Below are 6,405 nucleotides of genomic sequence, written 5' to 3'. Positions count from 1 at the left end.
ATTAAGTACATTTGCAGTAATATTTGTGAAGTGACGTGTCATTTCTGTTTCTTATTTTGGCTATTTATGCTGCTTTCACAGACTTGTATGTGGTCTATTTATACAAAAAAACGTTTTTTCAGTTGAGAGGTTTATGAACACCACAGATCTGAGACGAGTAGTGGAAACTGTCTGCCAGAATAAAAATATAATTTGAAACTGACAGCAATGTCAATATTTTACTCAGTTTTTGGAGATTGAAGTTATTTAAAATTCACTTTGGTTTTAGCCCTGCTCAGACTATAATTAAATTTCAAGTCACATAAATACTATAATAAACACATATATTTATTTACGTTTTTACAGCTAACGATGCTCAGACTCAGTATTTTGAGTTCTAACTGTGTTCACGCCAGCTTGCGTTTTGTTGAAATACACTTTAGTCCAAACCATTGGTTCCCAACCTTGGTCCTCATGAAACCCTATCTTGCATGTTTTAGTTGTTTCTTTGCTCTTAAGTGGGTCTTCATATTTATCAGATGCTTGTTAATCACTCATTCATGCAGATCAGGTGTGTCAAAGCAGGGAACCATCTAAAACATCCAGGGTGGTGGGCCTCAATCATCAGGGCTGGAAACCATTGATTTAAACAGTGATCATATCTACTCCTGACACCCAGCAACATTCAATGTTGAGGATATTTAGCTATCACAACATCAAACAGCAATATGTGCAGCATTTATCTGTGTGGGTGTGTATCTGGGTGAACCTGTAAACTGCAGAACTTAATTGCCCTTGGGGATAAATTAAGTGAATCTGAATCTGAAACACATTTAAAAATATGTTTGTGTATAAAAGTCAATTAAAAAGAGCAGATGTCAAATACCAGAAGACTGGAGCTGAACTCTGACCTTGAATACCCAGAATGGTTAGGGCTGGTTTAAACTTTGAGTTGCACGTCTTGTTCCCCCTGCTGAGTGACAAAACCATGCACAACTTCTGTCTGCTCTCCCACTGCTATCCCCCGGCGACAGCCGTCATTTGCATTGCCCTCAGTTAGAACTCTGCGCTGTGGACCTTGCAGCTCACAGCGTGTGATTGGTCAGAACTTTGTGGGCGTGTTTGTTCAGGAGCAGCAAAGCAGCGGCATGGAGCACGGTCCGAGCAGCTCTTCCTTCTGCATGTCATTATGCTGAAAATGATCTTTTCTCTCAAGCCGGTTTTTAAGTTAGCAAGATGAACAGCTTTGATGAGCCACTGATTTGATCTTATTGAATGCGTGAGCATGCAGCTGATGTTCAAGTTTTTTTTCCATCACCACCATTAACAAGGACAAAAAGGTGTGTATTTATGTTATTACTAAACTCAGTCATTTATTTAGTATTTCACCAACAACTAACTTTTTTTAAAATCAAATTGGACTTGTCAGTCCAGTCAAATAACAAAATTTAAAACATTTTCTGAGCCAGGTAAGATATTGACTGCTCATAACCTCCCCAGAACATCCCCTTCTAAACCCTTTTCCCCTTTTTTGTTAAAGTTAAAAAAAAACAGAAATAGAAACAGAAAGTTGGACTAAAATCTGTCCTAAAATGGCAACAAAAACCTCATCACAGTGAAATGATTCAGTTGATCCATGATTTAAATAAACACAGTTTTAAGTGAATTATCACAAATTATGTCAGCAGCATGTTGGCTGAAAACTAAAGCAGCATGATGGAAATAATGATGTGCCTTCAAGAAAAAGAAATGTTGACGCATGCAGCTGAAGGAGTAAAACAATAAAGATAAATAAAACATTAATAGTGTCGCAGAGGTGAGCTCTGATTGGTCAGTTTCAGARGAGAGGAGAAGCAGATGTCAGATGAAGCAGCTCTCTTCCTTTCGCAGCTTATTTCCATCTGAGCTCAAACTCTCCGCCTCCGCTCTCTGTCTGCCTCTCATTCTGCAAACCTTTCTCACTTTTCTGTTTGGCAGGCTGCGAGTCAGGGCCACAGCCACCATGTGTCCCCCCTTTTAAAYCTTCTCCTTTTCTTTCTTTTTATTTTAAAATAACAAACAGCTTTGGATAGATGGACACAACCTGAGCTGCTGTTCATGTGGAGTGAGCTTTTTTGAAGCTTTTGACTTTCCTAAAAAGAAAACTATAACTACAAGAATCAGCAGAACATTCTTCTTGTCACTGTTATTCTTATTTCTTTCTACACGGATACTTCTCCACATCTCAGGTAAGAAAACCTCACATGTCTTCATGTGTTCGGCTGCTTTTGAAGTCGAGCATAAACAAGTGCTGATGAAAGTGCAACAACTCAAGTGGAAAAACAGGCTGTCACACCTCGCTTATCACCACACAGCCAAAACCTGTAGTGTGACATCAAAAGTTGCAGCTTCACAGAGGGTTTTGCTTTGCTTTGCTTTGCCTTGCCTTGCGAGCTGTTTTGTTGTGACTTTTGTTCCCCTGGTGTCTCAGAATGGAGTACTGGGTATGAGTTTGGCTCCACAGAAGCAAAGATTTGTCATCGCTGAGGTTTAATCTGGTGCTGTCAACATGTTTGGGATTCCAGTCGCAGGTGCAGAGGACAAGCAGGTCCTGTTAGTGGGAACCCCACAAGGGGCCCCTGAGACGCGCTGCTTTGATAAAAAACACTTTTCTCAGACCGTTCTTCAAGACACAAAAAGATCACAAACACTTCACAGGTCTACCCAGAGCAGTCCAGTGTCTGTCAGATAAACTTCACTTTATTTTATTTTTAAAACAGAAAAACATTCAAATAAATCAACATAATTGCAGGTTCCTGCTCTGCAGAACAATAAAATTAGAGAAGTTTTTTTTGTCAAAAGTTCCTCTTTTTGAGTAAAAGCCAACTGGTCCCCTGCATCAAACAGAACCAGATATCAAATTCCTTTGGGTCCTCAGCCTCACAATGAATCCTTTATGACTGCTTGTAAACCCAAACTGATCATACAGTATTTGCCCATCAGAGCACTTCTCAGTCTGGGGTCAGCTCTTCATGCAGGATTGAATCTGGTCCTGTACTCTGGACCAGTTTGGTTCTATTGGGTCGCACTGCATTATGACCCCATCGCTCTTTGGTGCATCTGCCTTGTGTTGAGACAAAACTGTCACCGTGCTGCAGCCTGGCATGGACGCATTGAAGACTTGTAAAGTAACTAAGTACAAATACTTTGTTACTGTACTTAAGTAAAAAAAAAATTGGTTATCTGTACTTTAATTGAGTAATTTTTTTCAGCGTACTTTTTGCTTTTACTCTACATTTTTACACAATTATCTGTACTTTCTATTCACTACATTTTAGGTAAGAAGTAGAAAGTCATTACTCCTATTTTATTCCAAGTTGTTATTACTAAAAATAATACTATCCTGATAAATTGTGTCTCCTGGATAGAGTGAATTTAACTGTGGCTGGATAAGAAGTATAAATAAATACCATTCTAACACCCTATTAGCTTGTACACAACCCATCACAGCTGCACTACGTTAGAAATATATTCTTTGGAGAAGTCACCTCCCAATAAATGTCATTTTTGAAAATCTAACATCTCACTTTTACTCAGTACTTTTACTTTTAATACTTAAGTAGATTTTGTATCAGAAATTTACTTTTGATACTTAAGTACAAAAAATATCAGATACTTTAAGATTTTTACTCAAGTAATATTTTTACAGAAGACTTTAACTTTTACCAAAGTCTTTTTAAGATAAGATACTTGTACTTTTACTCAAGTATCACTTTGAGGTACTCTATACCAGTGTTTCCCAAAGATGGGGTCGGGACCCAAAGAAGTGGGGTCCTGAAACATCAAGGTGGGGTCCTGAAAATATTTTCTGAATTAATTACATTTTTGCCTTAGTTGTTACAAAGGAGTGAGGTTAGCTTAGTTAAAATGGATAAATGTGTATAAAAAATATTGTTACTATGCCCATGTTTTGTTGACCTGATGCAAATGTTTATCCTCCATAAACAGTTGGGGTCACAGGTCTCTGCTACTGTTATTTTGTGGGTCAAAAGCTGAAAAGTTTGGGAACCACTGCACTTTGGTTCCCAAAGTTGGGCTTGGGACCCAATTATGAGTCATGAAGCACCTTGGATAATCTCTAGAGATCAATTTAAAGGGTAATAAAATAATTGCTGATGTAATATTTTCCATATAACTGTTAAAAAAACACAAAAAAAGTATAAACAAATATTTATATTTGTGTACAAGCTGTTTAGATTGTCAAAAAGCCTGTGTTTTTAGGGTTATCAACAAAGTTTGTGTACTCAGACCAACAAAATTTGGGGTCACACGTTTTTGCCATGGATATTTTGTGGGTCAGAAGAAAAAAGTTTGAGAACCACTGGTCTATACAACACTGACTCATTGGTCAGATGGTGTGAATGGTCATTTCAAAATAACACATTTTGAGATCACAGATTCTGGAGGCAGCCCGACCTGCATGTCTTTTGGATGGTAAGAAGAAACCAGAGGAGAAAACCCACACAGGCACGAGGAAAACATGCAAACTCCATGAAAGGTCCAGGTCTGAACTGGGAATTGAACCCAGGACCATCTTGCTGCAAGGCATCAGCGCTAACCACTGAGCCGTCGTGCCGCTGGTACTAAAGTAACACTGACCCAACACAGTCTCGTGCTGTGGCACACAAACACTGCTGGGAGCCTGAAGCAACAGAGAGCAGCAGCTCGGAGGAGAAGTAAACCCTAAAGATGGTGAGATCAGGATGCTAGATGCTCAGAAACCTGCAGCCATCACCTGGTCCTGGCTGGGGCTACAGTATAATCAGCTGTAGGACCCCAAGCATAAACAAAAAACACAAAGACAACAAGACGATAACAATACAGCCATTTAGTTTGCCTTTCTTTCCTTGTGGTATGCAGTATAAACAATATGGAAATGCATCCTGAGCATTATGTCACACACACGCCACAAGACTTTACAAAATGTGTGTATGGATTTCTGTAAAAGGCATTCTTCCATCACACCAGTTAAAAAAAAACATCAGATTAATTAAATAAATCAAATAAATGACATCAGATTCAAGAAAATATGCAGATGTGGTGCTGTTTAATATCATTAAGGTCATTTCCTCCCTTCCCTTCTTCTTTTTTTTAACATTTTTAGATATTTAGCAGATTTTGATACAAACATTATAACAATTCAAAACGAATCTGACAAACAAGAAAAACCCTTGAGAAGCCATCAAAAGAAACCAAATGTTGTTCTGCCGTCTTCACTCTGAGCATTTAGGTAGCGTCTCACTGGGCTGAGGATTGTTGGAGGACCAGTTTGAAGGGAGAAATGAGATGAATTTCCTTTTTCAGTTCTGTTGTATTTCCAACCAAGTGACCAATGAGCCACTCGGCTGCATTTCAGCAGTTTTTGAACATCGTGGCCTATTTTTGCCCACCTCCACACACACGTCGTACCAGCCTTGGCCCACTTTGCAGCCAGCTTGGCATGATTTCATCTACTGAAGTCCACTTTTCAAATGAAGTTAGGAAAACTTGAACCAGTTGTTTTTGTTTATAGTTGGTACTGATCATTAGTGTGGTTTCTCCCATAGGTGTCAAAAGTGCTCTTGTTAAATGGTAAATGGACAGAATTTAAATATAGTGCTTTATCAAGTCCCTCCGGACCCCAAAGTGCTTTACATTTACAGACATTCACCCAGGCACACACACATTCACACACATGATGGTAAAGGTTCAAGACATCAACAAAACTCAGACTGGTTTGAGGTGCCAGAGACAACTTTGCAAATGTTTTGAGACAAAATTTGTCCCGCAGTTTATTCTGAACATGCTCAAAATTCAAGTGCAGAAGTACAGCATGGAACTTTTTAGAAGAAATGAAGCATTTAGAGACTTTAAAACTTCTTAAACTTTGTTCTCAAACTGGTCTCCAACAGTTGAGACCTGTGATATGATATAAAGTGTCCTTTCATACTCGTTTAGTCTATGTTAAAGTAACATTTGGAATAGTTTGTGTAGCTTTAGTTTAAACTTATGAGCAGAAAAATCTACAAACACAGAGAAAATAGTTTCAGACCAAATGGAACAATAAACTAACACCATCAGGGGACAGAAACCAGACAACACAAGAAAAACCATAAACAAATGTAAATTTATCAACCAATGGATGGTTGTAAATCTAAAAATGGTATTTTCCAACTTGCTTATTAGAAATCTGAGTTTTTGTGTCGTAACAAAAGTAGAAAATTCATGTAAACATGATTTAAAGGATTATAACTAAATGAATTCAGTGATAGTGATTTATTTTATTGGGCAACTGGTCGTTTAAATGCAAATATTATGGAAAAAAGTAACTTCTTGCTTAATTACAAGTGTTTTTATTGTAAAAAGATTTAATAATGAAAATAAATATTTAGTAAAACAGTTCACCAC

The 6,405-nt window shown here is 38.0% G+C and overlaps 1 protein-coding gene across 1 annotated transcript in view; it reads left to right on the top strand.

Moving 5' to 3' along the window:
• The first annotated feature begins 1,970 nt into the window (after nt 1-1,970).
• The window catches only part of card11 (caspase recruitment domain family, member 11), a 32,483-nt gene continuing 28,048 nt past the window's right edge, over nt 1,971-6,405 (top strand). The window contains exon 1 of the mRNA XM_014012863.1: nt 1,971-2,207. The gene's annotated coding sequence lies outside the window, so the exon portion shown is untranslated. The remainder of the gene's footprint in view (nt 2,208-6,405) is intronic.

This window comes from Austrofundulus limnaeus, unplaced genomic scaffold (genome assembly GCF_001266775.1).
Source record: "Austrofundulus limnaeus strain Quisiro unplaced genomic scaffold, Austrofundulus_limnaeus-1.0 Scaffold96, whole genome shotgun sequence".
In the NCBI taxonomy this organism is placed as follows: Eukaryota; Metazoa; Chordata; class Actinopteri; order Cyprinodontiformes; family Rivulidae; genus Austrofundulus; species Austrofundulus limnaeus.
Note: the sequence above shows the minus strand (reverse complement) of the source record. Positions and strands in the feature narration are given on the sequence as shown.